Source organism: Oryctolagus cuniculus, chromosome X, assembly GCF_964237555.1.
Source record: "Oryctolagus cuniculus chromosome X, mOryCun1.1, whole genome shotgun sequence".
Taxonomy (NCBI): Eukaryota; Metazoa; Chordata; class Mammalia; order Lagomorpha; family Leporidae; genus Oryctolagus; species Oryctolagus cuniculus.
The window spans coordinates 68,360,525-68,377,234 of record NC_091453.1 but is presented as its reverse complement, the minus strand read 5'-3'; the positions used below and the strand labels follow the sequence as shown (position 1 = coordinate 68,377,234).

General features: G+C 38.0%; 1 protein-coding gene across 1 annotated transcript in view; it reads left to right on the top strand.

Moving 5' to 3' along the window:
• LOC103351928 (transmembrane protein 182) overlaps nucleotides 1-16,710 on the top strand; it is a 297,822-nt gene that overhangs the window by 254,661 nt on the left and 26,451 nt on the right. The window lies entirely within an intron of this gene.

The window sequence follows — 16,710 nt, the reverse complement described above, 5'->3', positions numbered from 1 at the left end:
TTCCTTTCACTTTTCTGATTATACCTTGGCAGGATACTTTTCTGGATTATCACCTTTCCAGCTCTAAAGCATTGAAGTGTCACAACACTAAGTCCTTGAGTGTGTTCTCTTTTCTATTTACAATCACTCCCTGAGTGACTTCACCCAAGATCATGGTCTTAAATGTTAACTGTATTCTTATACCTCCTAGATTTATGTCTTCTACCAAGACCTTGTCCTGAGCTTATCATACATCGTTTTGCTTACTGAGCATCTCAAATGGATGTATTTAGACATAATAAAAGTGACATAAGAAAACATATCAACTAACCATACTTTTTATTATTCACTAAGCATATTTAAAAACTTTGCACAATGTTGTGTACAAAAAAGATATAAGAAGGCTTTGAAAGGTGGAGAAAATAAGTCAGATCTTCTAAGGACCTTGGGAGCTGTAGAAATTATGTAGAGGTGAGTTACCCTTTTAGTTTTGTTTTGTTTTTTTTGGCCTAATATAGCCTAGATTTGGAGGTGAAGGAGTAGTGACCTGGAATAACCAACAGGGATGGAAAAATTTTTTAAAAGTCTCAACAAAAATCTCTTCTTTTTAGCCAAAAATACCAGGAAAGTGGCATTCTAGCAAGAAAAAAGATTCACTCTACCACAACCAAATGCCACAGGACAGACCTGTGGTCCTAACTCTTTCTACCAAAGCAAAGGCCAAGTAAGGAGTGAGACTTCTACTCTAAGGAGGGTGTAATAAGACACCCTAATGCAACAATGGGACAGGGGAAGGAACTTGCCTAATGCTCCCTTAATTCTCTCTACGCATTACTGAACACCCATGCTCTCTGTGGTTCCTAGGATCCAATTTGAGGTTCAACCATACATTTCCTTAGTTGTGGCAAAAAGGTATGAATGATTTTTATAAGAATGCACCAAAATTCAGACGTGTGTATGTTATTTCTGTAAGAGTAGTCAATGTGGATGGCTCCTCCATGCATTCTCATTGTTTCAAGCAATGCTTCAGACATTCTTGGAACTTTGTCCTCTTTTAAAGTTATTTTCCAAGTGGGTGAGAATTCATCTCAATAGCCTTGGTGTTGAAAAAATATCTGTCCTGGGAAAATACATTTGAATCTTTGGAAACTGCTAAATAAGATTCAGAGTTTAACATGCTAAATTATATGGGGGCTCAAGCTGAGCAATACATTCATGGATCAAAAGTGCATGTTTTGAGAGTATTTCAGGCATGGAAAGCCAAAACACTCTGGAAAAAAAAAACCTAAATGAAAGATCTCCGCGAGTGAGACCCCAGTGCAAAGAACAGGTCATCAAAGAAGGAGGTACCTTTCTCTGAAGGGAGGAGAGAACTTTCACTTTGACTATGACCTTGTCTAAATATGATCAGAGTCGGTGAACTCAAAAGGCTTCCATAGCCTTGGCAACTCATGACAAGATCCTAGGGTGATTACTGAGGCCATAAACAAGAGTGTCAATTTGTAAAGTCAACAACAGGAGTCACTGTGCACTTACTCCTCATGTAGGATCTCTGTCCTTAATGTGCTGTACATTGTGATTTAATGCTATAACTAGTACTCAAACAGTATTTTTCACTTTGTGTTTCTATGTGGGTGCAAACTGCTGAAATCTTTACTTAATATACACTAAACTGATCTTCTGTATATAAAGAGAATTGAAAATGAATCTTGGTGTGAATGGAAGGGGAGAAGGAGCGGGAAAGGGGAGGGTTGCGGGTGGGAGGGAAGTTATGGGAGGGGGAAGCCATTGTAATCCATAAGCTGTACTTTGGAAATTTATATTCATTAAATAAAAGTTAAAAAAGTACATGTTTACCAGAAAGTAGTGATAATGCATTTTTCACTCTATGTATAGTTTCTTTTTCCTTCCTTCCTTCCTACTCTCTCTTTCTTTCTTTCTTCCTTTCTTCCTTCCTTTCTTTCTCTTTCTCTCTGTTTCTCTCTTTCTCTCTCTCTCTCTCTCTCTTTCTCTCTTTCTCTCTTTCTTTCTTTCTTTTCCAACCTAGAAGGGACTGCTGCAAGAAATAATGCATTTTCTTTTGTCGCTGGAAGATCCTTATTTTTAAAGATTTTATTTATTTATTTGAGAGGCAGAGTTACAGACAGAGAAAGAGCCAGAGAGAAAGGTCTTCCTTCTATTGGTTCACTCCCCAAATGGCCGCAACTACCGGAGCTGCGCCAATCTGAAGCCAGGAGCCAGGAGCTTCCTCTGGGTCTCCCATGTGGGTGCAGGGGCCCAAGGACTTGGGTCATCTTCTACCTCTTTTCCAGGCCACAGCAGAGAGCTGGATTGGAAGAGGAGCAGCCGAGACTAGAACCAGCACCCATATGGGATGCTGGCACCACAGGCGGAGGATTAACCTACTGTGCAACTGTGCCAGCCACTATGTATAGTTTCTTAAAGGACGTTTTGCAAAATTTACAACATATGAGGGTAACTTCTCAAAATACCTATTTTGAAGGTGGCACTCATTTGAATGTATGTATGTGCTAAGGTCTTTTTTTTTACACATGTAATTTAACTCTTGCATTGAAACCTTGCACATCTGCACACAAGAAATGATATTGTGTTTGAAAAAAAAATGCACCCTGTTAGGAGAAAAAATTTAAACAGGTATCCACATTTTAAATTATCCTTTCTTATGAAAAGCTTTTCTCCTCATGGACAAGTAGGCACATATTTTCCAGTATCTTGCATTTAGACAATTTTACAATGCAGCAATATATGTATGTGGACTTTGACAAGTAACATGCAACTCTTATGTGGATCTAGAACATATACCCAATAGTATTGCTACTCAGAAAAAAATAATGTAATTTGTGAAAGTTATATTACATAACATTGTTCCTATAGGTGGAATGTTGTTTTGAAAGAGTGTCATAAAATACTTGATAATTTTCTGTTGACTGTTCCCCTATAGCTAGATAAGGAAGAATTTTGTCTTTCCTTTGACCAGGAGAGGGCACTAGTGGTTCTTGAGTCAGAAGTTTCAGGGTAGAAAGCTACGGGAATTTATATATTTTTTTTTCTCCCACTTCCAGCATTGTACTCTTTTTGTGAAACTTACATTTATTACACATATGAATAGCTTAACAGGAGAACTTGGCAGGAACTAGGAATCCATTAACAAATACTTCTGTGTGTCAATTATAAGGAAGACCTTTTGCCTGACTCATTAAGAGCTCAGCCATCTACACATTCGCAATAGTGAAAATCAGGTTAGATCTCAGAGGCTCCCTGATGTTACGCCTTGTTTTGGAAGGACTGAGAAAAGTGGCTGGGAAACCTTGCCTCAGCTGGACTAAATGACAAGATGCATCAGAACACTTTAGAAAGGAAATAAATTATAACTGCCTTAAGTGTTACACAGGCTCTGAGTATTTAACTACAGTGATTTTTTTTTTAAATCCGTGGTCATTTGGTGTTACTGGTCTGAGTTCAGATTACCACTTTAAACACACCAGGGAATTTACTGCAAAAGAAAGAGCAAGATTTGTTTTAAAAAGCAACCCTCTGTGTTTCAGATGTTCCATTTATTGTTCAGCACTACATTTCTAAATGGGTGCCAAAATCAGAGTGTGCTTTATTCAGCTGTGACTATTAACCCAGTGGGAAGACTATTCGATCTCAGCCAATGTAGGATTATTAGGGTCAACACAGAGCTTAGGTGTAGTAGGCAAATGGCCTGATGGTAGAACGCATGGGACAAAAAAAAGCACTCAAACCTAAATTTTTATTCATTGTTAGAATCACCCTTTTAGGAAACTCTTTCTCCAGAATTGTCCTGTGACAATGGAAATACTTGAATCAGGCAAAATATATCAACATCTTAGTTAATTATATAGATGGGAAAAATCAGAATTAATAATCTAATACACAAGTAAGTTTCATTTTGTTGGGGGGAGGGGGAAAGCATAAAAAGATGAGTTCCAATCACAGAACACAGAATAGACTCATAAGACCTTGGGCTTCAGTGGACACAAGGCAGCCTGATACAGTAGGAACACATTGATGTATATTAATAGATTTAAGATAGTGGTCAGAAGAGAGTGCAAGATAGATTTTGTTTACTTCATAGTTGTGCAGGCTTCTCCCACAATGACCACCCCTATACAGCAACACTTATTGGGAACTATACAGTGGCATTTTTTGTCACATTTACCTTATTTTATTCTGATGTAAATTTGCAGTTAGAGTTAGTTTTGACAGTTGTACCCACATTTTACAATGTCAAATATCATTTGTCTCAAACGTTGTACCAATAAAACATCCCATTTTGGTTCATTTGTGATGAAAAGAAAATATGTTTCCATTTATTCTGCTTATTCTAACCTATTTAAACTCATTTCTGTATACTACAATTCTTTGGAAATATTTGATTAGATATATCCCTTAACGTATGCATAGACGAGGTTAAAAACATTTAACTCAAGCTTAAATGATTGCTTTTAATATTTACAATTTAAAATTATACCAAGCCCTTTAGGAAAAGCAATTTGAGCATGTTAAAAATTATTGAGGAATCTTATTGGCTCACTAATCTTACGAGTTTTCCTAGCATCTGTCCTACATAGCTCTCTAAACCTTAGTATTCCTGGAAATTAATTGATCAACACTGATTACAATTGTGGTTCATTTCTCAGGAAAGAATTTTAACCTCAACTAGTCAATCCTGATTTTAACAGGACTTGTAACTATTATTTAAGTGTAAATAAAAGTAGATAATAAATAAATACTTTTATTTACATACAAGTAAATAAATTCATATAGACAATGAATGACCATACTAATCAAAACAATGTATGCCTGTGTTATTAATTATTCCATTGCCATTTATTGTGATCTACAATGCCTGCCCTACCTACCTCACCAGGATGTTGTAAGGTCACATGAAATAATAGATATTAATGCACTGCCTAGTAAAAAGAACTGTACCATACAAAAGGACTGTTGTTCTTGTTGAGGCCTGAAATGGGACATCCATGAGCCAAGGATTACAAAAGGTGGCCAATCTTAAGGGGGAAAGGAGACACACAAAACATTTACATTTGAGTTCACAATTGTGTGATAGACACCTTTGAGACTAGTTAGTAAGGATATAGCCTGTAATGAGTGTGAGTTCTACAAATACCATTCTTGCTAGATTTGGTTTTACAACATAGAAAAGTATTGCTATAGCAACAAAATAATTTATGAGGACATGTATAACAAAGGAAGGACCGTGGAAATTGAAAGGGAAGGAGCTTTATACACTTAAATAAGACCCATGTTTCTCTTTGTGAGACCTAACAAGCAGAAAGAAACAAGTACACTTCCATTGTGAGTTTTTGCTTTCAAATTAGCTTCATCACTAGTCTTTGGCAGTTTTCAGTCATTGAGAAATATTATACACATAGTGGTGCCATAGAAGAGGGGCTGTAATTAAACAACTCCAGTGCATACCTTCCTGATTGATAACCTGAGGTTGCATGAGTTTGTGTTGACAATTTACAAATAGCTCTGTTAAGACCTATGTGCAATAGCTGTAGATGCATAGCCATTAATCACAGCCATCAGCTGGCCTCCTAGAGTGGTTTACAGCAGCTTTTAATGTATGTTTTGCTAATTGGAAGTTACAGTGGTGCTGTGAATTCCCAGATGAATAACTACTTCTGTGCTGACTGCCTGCAGAGGAAAAGACCTCTAAATTTTTCTCTGGAAGGTCAGTTAAAATTATGAGAAATATACTATATTATTCACTTCTAAAGCCTCCAAAACCACAAATTCTAACACGCTTCTTTTTAAACAAAGATGTCTCAGAATGGTTTAAAATTGTTCATATTTCCCCAATCCCATGTTTAAAATGGTAACCTTTCTTCTACTGAGAGCTGTTGTTTAATGTATTTCTGTGTGTAGTTCCTTGACAGAGACCATTTTTCTTGCCTCTCAGGTGGCTCATGTAGAGAGATTTATGTCTATTATGCAAAAATTCTTTGTAGTATCACACAGGCATGATCAGCAGAAAGTCTGAGAAGACACTCACTATAACCTAAGAACCAAATCTTTGATTTTGGTTTCTTTAAGCTTCAAGAATCTTGCTTTCATTTAGATGCCTTCTTGGCCATGATTTGCAACTTACAAAGGATGGATGTTGTTTTAGAATAACATCATTAAGAAGTAGCACCTATCAGAAGGTGATATTCTCAGAATATTAACACTAGAATATTGATCATATTAAGTCAGACCCCGTGAATAATGCATAAAGATTCATTAATGTTAGATTCAAAAGTTGGCAGTGAGTTGAATTAGGAGATAATCTGTATTTTCTGTAATAGTAAATGAAACTTCTGTTGTGGTGACTTGGGAAATTCAACCATAATTGAATGTGGGGCAGTTGGGGCTGCTTTTGTGGTGTGGTGAGTAAAGTCGTTGCTTTTAGCACTGGCATGCCATATGGGGGTCAGTTCGAGTACTGCCTGCTGCACTTCCCATCCAGCTCCCTGCTAATGCACCTCGGGAAGCAGTGGATGATGGTGCAAGTGCTTGGGCCCCATTACCCATGTGGGAGACCTGGAAGACCTGGAAGAAGCTCCTGTCTTCTAACTTCAAATTGGCCCAGTTACGGTCCTAGAGGCCATGTGGAAGAGTGAACCAGCAGATGGGAGGACTCTCTCTCTCTCTCTCATCCTGCCTTTCAAATAAAATAATTTTATAAAGGTGGTACAGTTATCTAAGATCCAAAATATGCATTCATCTTAAAGTATCTACATTTAAGATTGCTACAAATTACTACCAATTTAGTAGGCTTACTTGTACCAAGTAATTAATATATAAAGAGAAAAATTTCTAATGGTACTCAAACCAATAGAACCTAATTTGTTACTTCCCAAGGTGTAATGACTGGAGAGGTTAGAGTATTATATATGAGGACAGTTTAAAAGATTCTTGGAAAAATGGAATTAAAAGATAGGCTTATTTAGGTACAGAAAATGAAGTATGTGCATAGTTCTTTTAATTATATGGATTTTTCATGAACTTTTGAAAGACCATTCATATGCATGAATTTCAAAAATTTTGCACTAAAATAAACTTATCTTTATGGAAAAGGAACCTCATGGAACATTCATTTTCCATGAGCTTTCTGAGTTATCCTTTTAAGTGAAATATACTGTCATATATTGCTTAACTAGAGATATATTCTAAAAAATTAATCATTTGGTGATTTCATCATTATGTGAACATCATAGGGTATACTCACAATCTAGATGCTACAGTGCTATATATTTATATTTTTCTACATAGGGCTACGTGTTTCTATGCAATATCTGTAGTTTGGTTAGGGCGTTGGTGAGAATTACTTGCCGAAGATGTGATTTTTTATATCTCCCTGATATATGATTGTGGTTTACAATTGACATTCTGTCAGTGCAAATATCACAAAATTGTGTGTCCCTGTATATGTGTTTTGTTGATTTACCAAAGCTAAAGGAAGCTACTACAGTTCAAGGAAATTCCAGTGATATTTAGTGTTTCATGAGTGAAATTATGTCATTTACTCATCCTACTAATTTCTAAGACTAGGGAACGGAGTCAGTTTGTATTATAATCATAGACTAACATAAGAAATAAAATCCGCTATTGAAATTGGACTACTGAGTCCATAGGCCTGTACTTTGAGATGACTAATTAGCCATGAGCAATACTGCCCCACTATATTCACATACTCTTTCACTTTTCTTTTTGTGTCTCTCCACTTCTTGCCTCTCCCTCCTGTTAACTACCTACATTATCAGTGCCCTCAAATGCCCCATGACTGACCTCTGATTCCCTCTGCAGGCAGATAAAACTGAGTTTAAAATTCCTCATGATCTCAAATTGCCTCTCCACTCCCACATCAAAAGTCCCCATTTCACCTTGCCAGGGGAATTTGGTCTTAGTGGAGGAAACTGTCACAGAAAAAAACTCCTTTCTTTGATATATTTGTAGCACGGCTATGCTATAGATATTATTTGAGGACAATGAGAAAAGAGACTAGCTTTCTCTGCTTTCCTGACTTAAATGATTTTGGAAGAATAAGTCTGTTTTCATTTCTTGTCTATTCAGCACGTAAGGTGTGAGTACAAAGACACTGTAGGACTTTGACATGTACAGTGAAGAGAGGAGTGGTATCTTAGTGCCTGAACTCAAAGATGCTGGGTCAAATGTGTGATGGCTTCAAGTTAACTCTACCACAGTTTAGCTGAGTGACTCTATACAAGGTAAGTAATATAACACTTGCATTTTAATCTGAAGGATGGATTCCAGTAGTATTCACCTCATTTGTCATCACCAGCAGCAGCAACATTATTTTTTCCTACTAGAAAATATAGAGGCTCAAACACACTTTAATCCAGTTACGGAGCAGCTCATCAGTTGCTCGTATCTTAATTCGGATGTGTGAATTTACATAAGGGTTTCAGGAAATTTACATGGTTGCAGAAATAAATTTAGTATTATTTCAATGTTTGTGGATAATATCTTTCAAATGGGAGTTAAAATTCAGAATGAAGAGTAGGGAAACGGGCACTATTAAATACTGGTTTTCCTGGCTGCTCCATTTCTGATCCAGCTCCCTGCTAATATGCATCAGAAAGCAGATGGAGATAGCTGAAGTCCTTGGATCCCTGCACCCACGTGGGAGACCAGGAGAGAAATTCTAGGCTCCTGGTTGCCGATCAGGTCAGCTCTGGCCATTGCAGCTATTTGGAGAGTGAACCAATGGATGGAACACTTTTCTCTCTTTCTGCCTCTGCCTCTGCCTCTGTCTCTGCCTCTCTTTAACTCTGCCTTTCAAATAAATAAATAAATCTTTAAAGAATAAATAAATAAATAAATACTGATTTTCAGGACTAAATTGATATAGTGTTTTTTAAAAGAAATCTAGTAATATAAATAGAATCTTAATAATGTTCATAAACGTCAGCCTGCCTATCTCCTTTCTAAGACACTGTGGTAAGAAAATTATAAAAGATATAGAAACAACATGACTCTTTTAGACTAGGGAAAAATCATAACCAAACCAGACATTTTGCTCTACAAAAATGTATTAAGTAAATATGCATTAATCTCATAAAACATTATATAATAATTAAAATCATGGTGATGCATATTTATAGGTATGGAAAATACTCATAATGTTAAATGAAAATTATAAAACACCATATATAATATGACTCTGCTTTTAGAAGGAAAAACAAGTTATGTATAGCTATATATATATATATTTAAATATATATATATAAATATATATATAAATATATATATAAATATATAAATATATATAAATATATATAGCTATACATATATACACACAGAGGAAGTAAATCCTAAAATGTTAACTACTTAATTCTATATACTATGACTAGTAGGGATTTCCATGATATTTCCATGATATTTCATCTATTGCACTTTTATCCTAAGTGATATTTTTTGCTTTCAGTAAACATTTCTTCTATAATCATGAAAACAGCAGTATGTACAGACAATTGATATTTGAAAAAGGTGCTAAGAACATTCACTGGAGATAGGACATTCATTTCAAAAAATTTAGTGGAGCATTAAGCCCTTGAATGTACTGTGAATTAAAATGATACCTCAAAATCTAAAAGGGAGAGAGGGAGAGAGAGAGAGAAGAAGAAGAAAAAGGAGGAGGAGCAGGAGGAGGAAGGGAGGAGGAGGAGGGAAGAGAAGAGAAGAGAAGAGAAGAGAAGAGAAGAGAAGAGAAGAGAAGAGAAGAGAAGAGGAGAGGAGAGAGAAGGATGACAGGAGGGAGGGGAATCATGGGAGGGAGGAGGGAATATAAATATATTCTTAGATTTATATCTATGACCTGCAATTAATCTGTTCTCTTTGTATTAATATTACATCAATGACAAAATATAGTATCAGAGAAAATAAGTTTAATAATAAAAATAAACAATCTTCTTTAAAAGATTTATTTATTTACTTGAAAGTCAGAGTTACACAGAGAGAGAAGGAGAGGCAGTGAGACAGAGAGAGAGATCTTCCATCCACTGGTTCACTCCCCAGATGGCCGCAACAGCCAGAGCTGAACCAATCCAGAGCCAGGAGCCAGGAGCTTCTTCTGGGTCTCCCACGTCGGTGCAGCGGCGTAAAGACTTGGGCCATCTTCTACTGCTTTCCCAGGCCACAGCAGAGAGCTGGATTGGAAGAGGAACAGCCTAGACTAGAACCAACGCCCATATGGGATGCCGGCACTTCAGGCCAGGGCTTTAACCCACTGTGCCACATCGCCGTCCCCAAAATAAGTAATCTTAATAAATAAGATAAAATACAAAGAAAATGCTTCTGGAGCAATTGGATATTCACATACAGAAGAATGAGACTAGATCAATAAATCTCACCATGTTAAAAAATACTACCGAAAGTGAACTAAAGATTTAAATGTAAGGCCTGAAATTATAAAACTATTAGAAGAAAGCGCACAGGAAGTTCTTAATAACGTTAGAATGGCCAAGGTAATGAGTTATGAATAGGAATAAGAATTTCTGATGTTTTCTTCAAAATTTTTTGAAAGGCAGAGAGAAACAGACAGAGAAATGTCTACCTGCTGGTTCACTTCCCAAATGTTTGCAGCAACTGAGGCTGAGCCATATGGAAGCCAGGAGTCTATAACTTATTTTGGGTCTCCGATGTGAGCGGCAGGGACCCAAGTACTTGAGTCTTCACCAGCTTCCACCCAGCATGTGATATAGCAGGAATGTGGAATCCAGAGTGGAAATGGGACTCAAACCCAAGCACTCCAATATGAGATGCAGATGTACCAAGAGACATTGCAACTGCCCACGTTAGACGTAGGATGACTATGGGGATGGTGCTGTGGCACAGCAGGTTAAGGCCCTGGCCTGAAGCGCCGGCATCCCACATGGTCGCTGGTTCTAGTCCGGGATGCTCCTCTTCCTATCCAGCTCTCTGCTATGGCTTGGGAAAGCAGTAGAAGATGGCCCAAGTCTTTGCGCCGCTGCACCCACGTGGGAGACCCAGAAGAAGCTCCTAGCTCCTGGCTTCAGATAGGTGCAGCTCCAGCCATTGCAGCCAATTGGGGAGCGAACCAGCCTCTCCTCTCTCTGTGTAACTCTTTTAAATAAAGAAATAAATAAATAGAAGTAGGATGGCTATATATGATGATAATGGGTTGCCAATTTTTCTTTTAAAACACTAGGAGAAATTATTTTCAATTTTTTTACCTTAAGGAAATGAAAAATAAGGAGAAATATGTTTATCCTAATTGGACATTACAATATGTATACATGTATCTAAACACCATGTGTTACCCTATAAATATATACAATTTTTTCAGTTCGTAATTTTATTTTTTTAATTTTTTAAATTTTTTAAGGAATACAAATTCCGTAAGTACAACTTTAAGAATATAGTTATTCTTCCCACCATATCAGCCCTCCCACCCACACTCCCACTCCTCTTCCTCCTCCCTATTTAAAATTTTAAGAAACAACTACTTTAAAGCAATATATGACACACAAAGTTAACTTTCTATAATATAAAATTTACTCGCAGCTCTCTTTCCCCATGTCTAAATGCTACCATTTGTTTAGTTCAATAGCAGGATCTAGATTTAGTATTGTAAGGCAGGAGTCACAGAATATCCCAGACGCCAGACACAGACGTAACAGTTAATCTGAGTATAACAAGGAAGTCATGTGTTAAAAGTACAAAGTCAGGGATCATTGGCTTTTTAGTCCAATTGCAGCACCGGTTTGTCATATAGATTAGATGAGATTACTTTTATGTCTTAAGCTTCATTTCTCTCCATCTGTGGAATGGGATTACTACAGCTCGTAGGATAGTTGTCAGGATGAAATGATACTATGTGTGTAAAAGGTAAGCTCACTACTTATCAAATGTTGTGTTTGATAAATGCAATCTATTTGCTATTTTAAGCCATATTTACTTGCTGGACTTGACATTTTATTTCTCTGTACCTTTATTGTAATCTGGCACAGTGTCTTTGTACATAACACACATTGAGGAATATTGTGTTTTAATTAACTATAGAGATGTGTTTACCAAAAGACTGAAATGCAAAACAAACATATGTATTGTAGACACTTTTGTTTGTTCAAATTTCTGTGTGAACTTAGGCAGGTTACTTATTATATCGGAGTTTATATTGTACTTTCTTCTTCAGTTTACAGTGAAGATGGCAGATGAAAGTAGGGGTTTCCTAGGTCCCTGCCCGTTGTGACATTCTGTAACTCCTTGGCTTCCAACTGTTCCATTCGCCTTGACTGCTGAACTACTCTAGTCTTCACAGTCCTGTGGCTTACATCTGTTGCGAACTCGTGACCTGCTTTTGCACTAGATATATACGTGTGCCTTACGTCCTGTTTTTCTGTGTGTCTGTTATTCCTGGGATGTACTGACCCTGCCCAGGTTTACCTGTTGCCGCTATTGATCATTTTTTTAAATTTATTTGAAAGGCAGAGTAAAGATGTGTGCAGAGAGGGAGAGAGTGAGAGAGATCTTCCATCTGCTGGTTCACTCCCCAAATAGCAGCAACAGTCATGGCTAGGTCAGGCTAAAACCAGGAGCCAGGAACGCCATCTGGGTTTCCCAAGTAAGTGGCAGACGGGCTGGGGGAATGGAGCACTTGGGCCTTTTTCTTTTTTTTTTTTTTTTTAAGGTAGAGACAGAGAGAGAGAGGTCTTCCATCTGCTAGTTCACTCCCCAGATGGCTGCAACGGCCAGAGCTGTGCCAATCCGGAGCCAGGAGCCAGGAGCTTCTTTCGGGTCTCCCACATGGGTGCAGGGGCCCAAGGACTTGGGCCATCTTCTACTGCTTTCCCAGGCCATAGCAGAGAGCTGGATTGGAAGTGGAGCAGCCGGGACTAGAACTGGCTCCCATATAGGATGCTGGCGCTTCAGGCCAGGGCTTTAACCCACTGCACCACAGCACCGGCCCCGGGCCATTTTCCTTTGCTTTCTCAGGCACATTAGCAAAGAGCTGGATAGGAAGTGGTGCAGCCAGAACTTGAAGTAAGACTCATATGAGATGCCAGCATTGCTGGCAGTGGCTTCACCTGTTATACCACAACACCGGCCCTTGTATTGATAATTGACCCCTATCTGTCTATATTTGGTGCTGACAAATGTACAAAACTTTGTGAAAAGAACAATGTGTTGAGGCCATAGTCTGTGGTGAATGCATGTGTGTGGTTAGATAGATGATAGATAGGTAGACAGATAGATGATAGATATTAAAGGTACAATGTCAGAGAACACTGGGTATTTTAGCATACATATATATATGTGTGTGTGTGTGTGTGTTTTATGTTTTGACATCAAATTCTTTATCCTTATTCATAATAAAAGAAGATAGATAAACAAGCAAAATCTCTGCTGCTATGATTTCTTAGACTGACTTTCCCTGCCTCCTTTAGTTTTTCATTGTGATAGTGGATCTCAACCACTAATGTTTTCAGACAAGTCCATAGATTCAAGGGAAATAAAGCAAAATATCCATGGAGGAAGCTTTTTCTTTAGAGCTATATATACCTCCTGTTTGAGTTCCCTTCCATCTACTTTCATTGTGGCTAAATAACTCACAATCCCCTTAAATCCTGAGCATGTCCTTATTAGTAGTTATACAAGGCGGTTATTCATATTTGCGGCTTTGTCTACGGGATTTTTGGGTTTGTGTACTGTTTTGAGGAAAAGAAATGTGCAGCCTAGTCCAACATTTTCTGCTGAATTTCAGCATAGTCTCAGAAATTTGATTTGAGCAATGAATAGTTTTACTTCTTTCTGGTGTTAATTATTTGAAGTATAAACTAATTGATAGACAAGTGACTGAATGCATATTAATACTTCTGCAAAACTTTGTTTTTTTTATTAACATTGCCTTATAAAAAGTGGTTATGTCACTTTTATAGTGTCCTTTGGAACATCTGATCACAGGGAAATTGATTCAATTTGATTCATGCTGTATCCAATTTGTTTTATGGAGACAAAATGATCACTGCAATCAGATTTGCCATATGGAGATCTAACTACCAATTTAGTGCAAATCAACTAGATAATAGTTGCTGTTGTTTTTTAGATAAAATGTATGATTGTCTACAATGTCAATAAGAATTTTCTTATAATAACAGATTCCATGATATCCCCTCTTTAATTTTTAAGTCATAGATCAGTTTTTTTAAAAAAGTAAAATCCTATGAGAAGTCATGGGAGTTTTTAGTAAGCATTGTCTGCATCAGTCCATTAAACTGAGCTGTTTATAAGTGTATAATGACAGAACCTGTGCAGAGGTAGATTTTATTATAAGGGAGACTGACCAATTTTCTTTCAAGGTTTTCTTGCCATATGAATCATAATAATCTATAAAATAAAGCTTATATGTCTTTATTTTTTTATTTTTCTTTGCCTCAATTATAAGATAGCACAGTTTCACTATGTTCAGATATGTACATAAAAATATAAAGAATGCAATAATGATAATTTGGTGCCACAATCTCATCTCTCATGTGTAGAAAGTATAGTAAACTATGAAAATAAATTGCAACTGCTAATTTTATTGCATGATTTAAATTCTATAATTATAAAACAGGTTTCACTAGGAGTAGTTATTTATAATCAGGAATCTAGCCTTGAACAAAGAGAATGAGAGATCAAGTTGAAGTGAAATGAAGTAACTGAGATCAGAATATTGTACTCAAAAATGCACAAGAGTGATTCTCAAACATTGGAATTTTAGAAATTAAAACTGTTTATAAAAATCACAAATCTCAGTATCAAAGTCAGAGATTCTGTCAGTCTAGAGTGAGATTTATTTTTAAGGTGATTCTGATGGTGTTAATTTTTGAACCTTATTTTGAGAATCACTATTCAGTCTGGGAAAACAAATTTAAAAAGCAGGAATCATAGCAAACAATGTTATTTTTTAAAAGATTTATTTACTTATGTGAAAGTCAGAGTTAGACACACACAGAGAGTAGGCGAGGCAGAGAGAGAGAGAGAGGGAGAGAGATCTTCCATCTGCTGTTTCACTCCCTAATTGGCTGCAACAGCCAGAGCTGTTCTGATTTGAAGCCAGGAGCTTCTTCTGGGTCACCCACGCAGGTGCAGGGACTCAATGATTTAGCCATCTTCCACTGCCCCCCCCCAGGCCATAGCAGAGAGCTGGATTGGAAGTGGAGCAACCAGGACTGGATCTGGCACCCATATGGGATGCTAGAACTGCAGGCTCTGGCTTAACCCGCTCTGCACAGCGCCAGCCCACAAACAATGTTATTTTAAGAATTGTCTTGGCCGGCGTCGCGGCTCAATAGGCTAATCCTCCGCCTGCGGCACCAGCACCCCGGGTTCTAGTCCCAGTCGGGGCACCAGTTTCTGTCCCGGTCGCTCCTCTTCCAGTCCAGCTCTCTGCTGTGGCCCCGGAGTGCAGTGGAGGATGGCCCGAGTGCTTGGGCCCTGCACCTGCATGGGAGACCAGGAGAAGCACCTGGCTCCTGGCTTCGGATCAGTGCAGCACGCCGGCCACAGCAGCCATTGGGGGATGAACCAATGGAAAAAGGAAGACCTTTCTCTCTCTCTCTCTGTCTCTCTCTCTCACTGTCCACTCTGCCTGTCAAAAAAAAAAAAAAAAGTCTCATAACCAAAGAAACATGAGGTACTTACCCTAGCAATGGTTTTCAAACTTGAGGGTACAACGGAATAATGCTCTGAAGTGCTTGTTTTTACAATTGTGTATTTCTGTGAACAAACTTCAAAATTTAGAAATTAATAAATCTAGATGTAAGCTCAATCACTCAGGAGCCCTGTATGAGGGACACTATTATCTTACCTATTACTAGGAAGGAAAGGAGAGTCGGGAAATTGAAAATAGTTACAAACTGAAATCCCTTACTAACCTGCTAGATGCACAGATGTTAGAAACAAAGAAAGAAGAAATGGTTAGACTAACTTAAAGAAAGGGTTTTAAAAACTCACTTCAAATAAGTACTGGGTGTATTCTTCTTTATAGCTACCAAATGCCATAGTTAGTTGTACTGAATTCTTTTTTTTTTTTTTTTTTTTTTTTTTTTTTGACAGGCAGAATGGACAGTGAGAGAGAGAGCCAGAGAGAAAGGTCTTCCTTTGCCGTTGGTTCACCCTCCAATGGTCACTGTGGCCAGCGCACTGCGCTGATCCAATGGCAGGAGCCAGGTGCTTTTCCTGGTCTCCCATGGGGTGCACGGCCCAAGCACCTGGGCCATCCTCCACTGCACTCCCTGGCCACAGTAGAGAGCTGGCCTGGAAGAGGGGCAACCGGGACAGAATCCGGCGCCCCGACTGGGACTAGAACCCAGTGTGCCGGCGCCGCAAGGCGGAGGATTAGCCTAGTGAGCCGCGGCGCCGGCCTAGTTGTACTGAATTCTAACAGTGAATCAGAGGCCTTTCAGTGACATCTGGATCAGTTGTTAGATTCAGCAAATGAAAGTACATTTTCAGAGTTATATTTTTCCCCTCCAGCATTTGGAATATTTCATTCCATTCCTTCCTGGCCTGAAAGGTTTCTGCTGAGGAATCTACTGTTAGTCTAACATATGTTCCCTTAAATGTTCCTTGAAACTTATTCCTTGCCATTATTAGATTTTTGTATTTGTGTTGTACTTTTGACAGCTTGATTACACTATGCTACATAAAGGA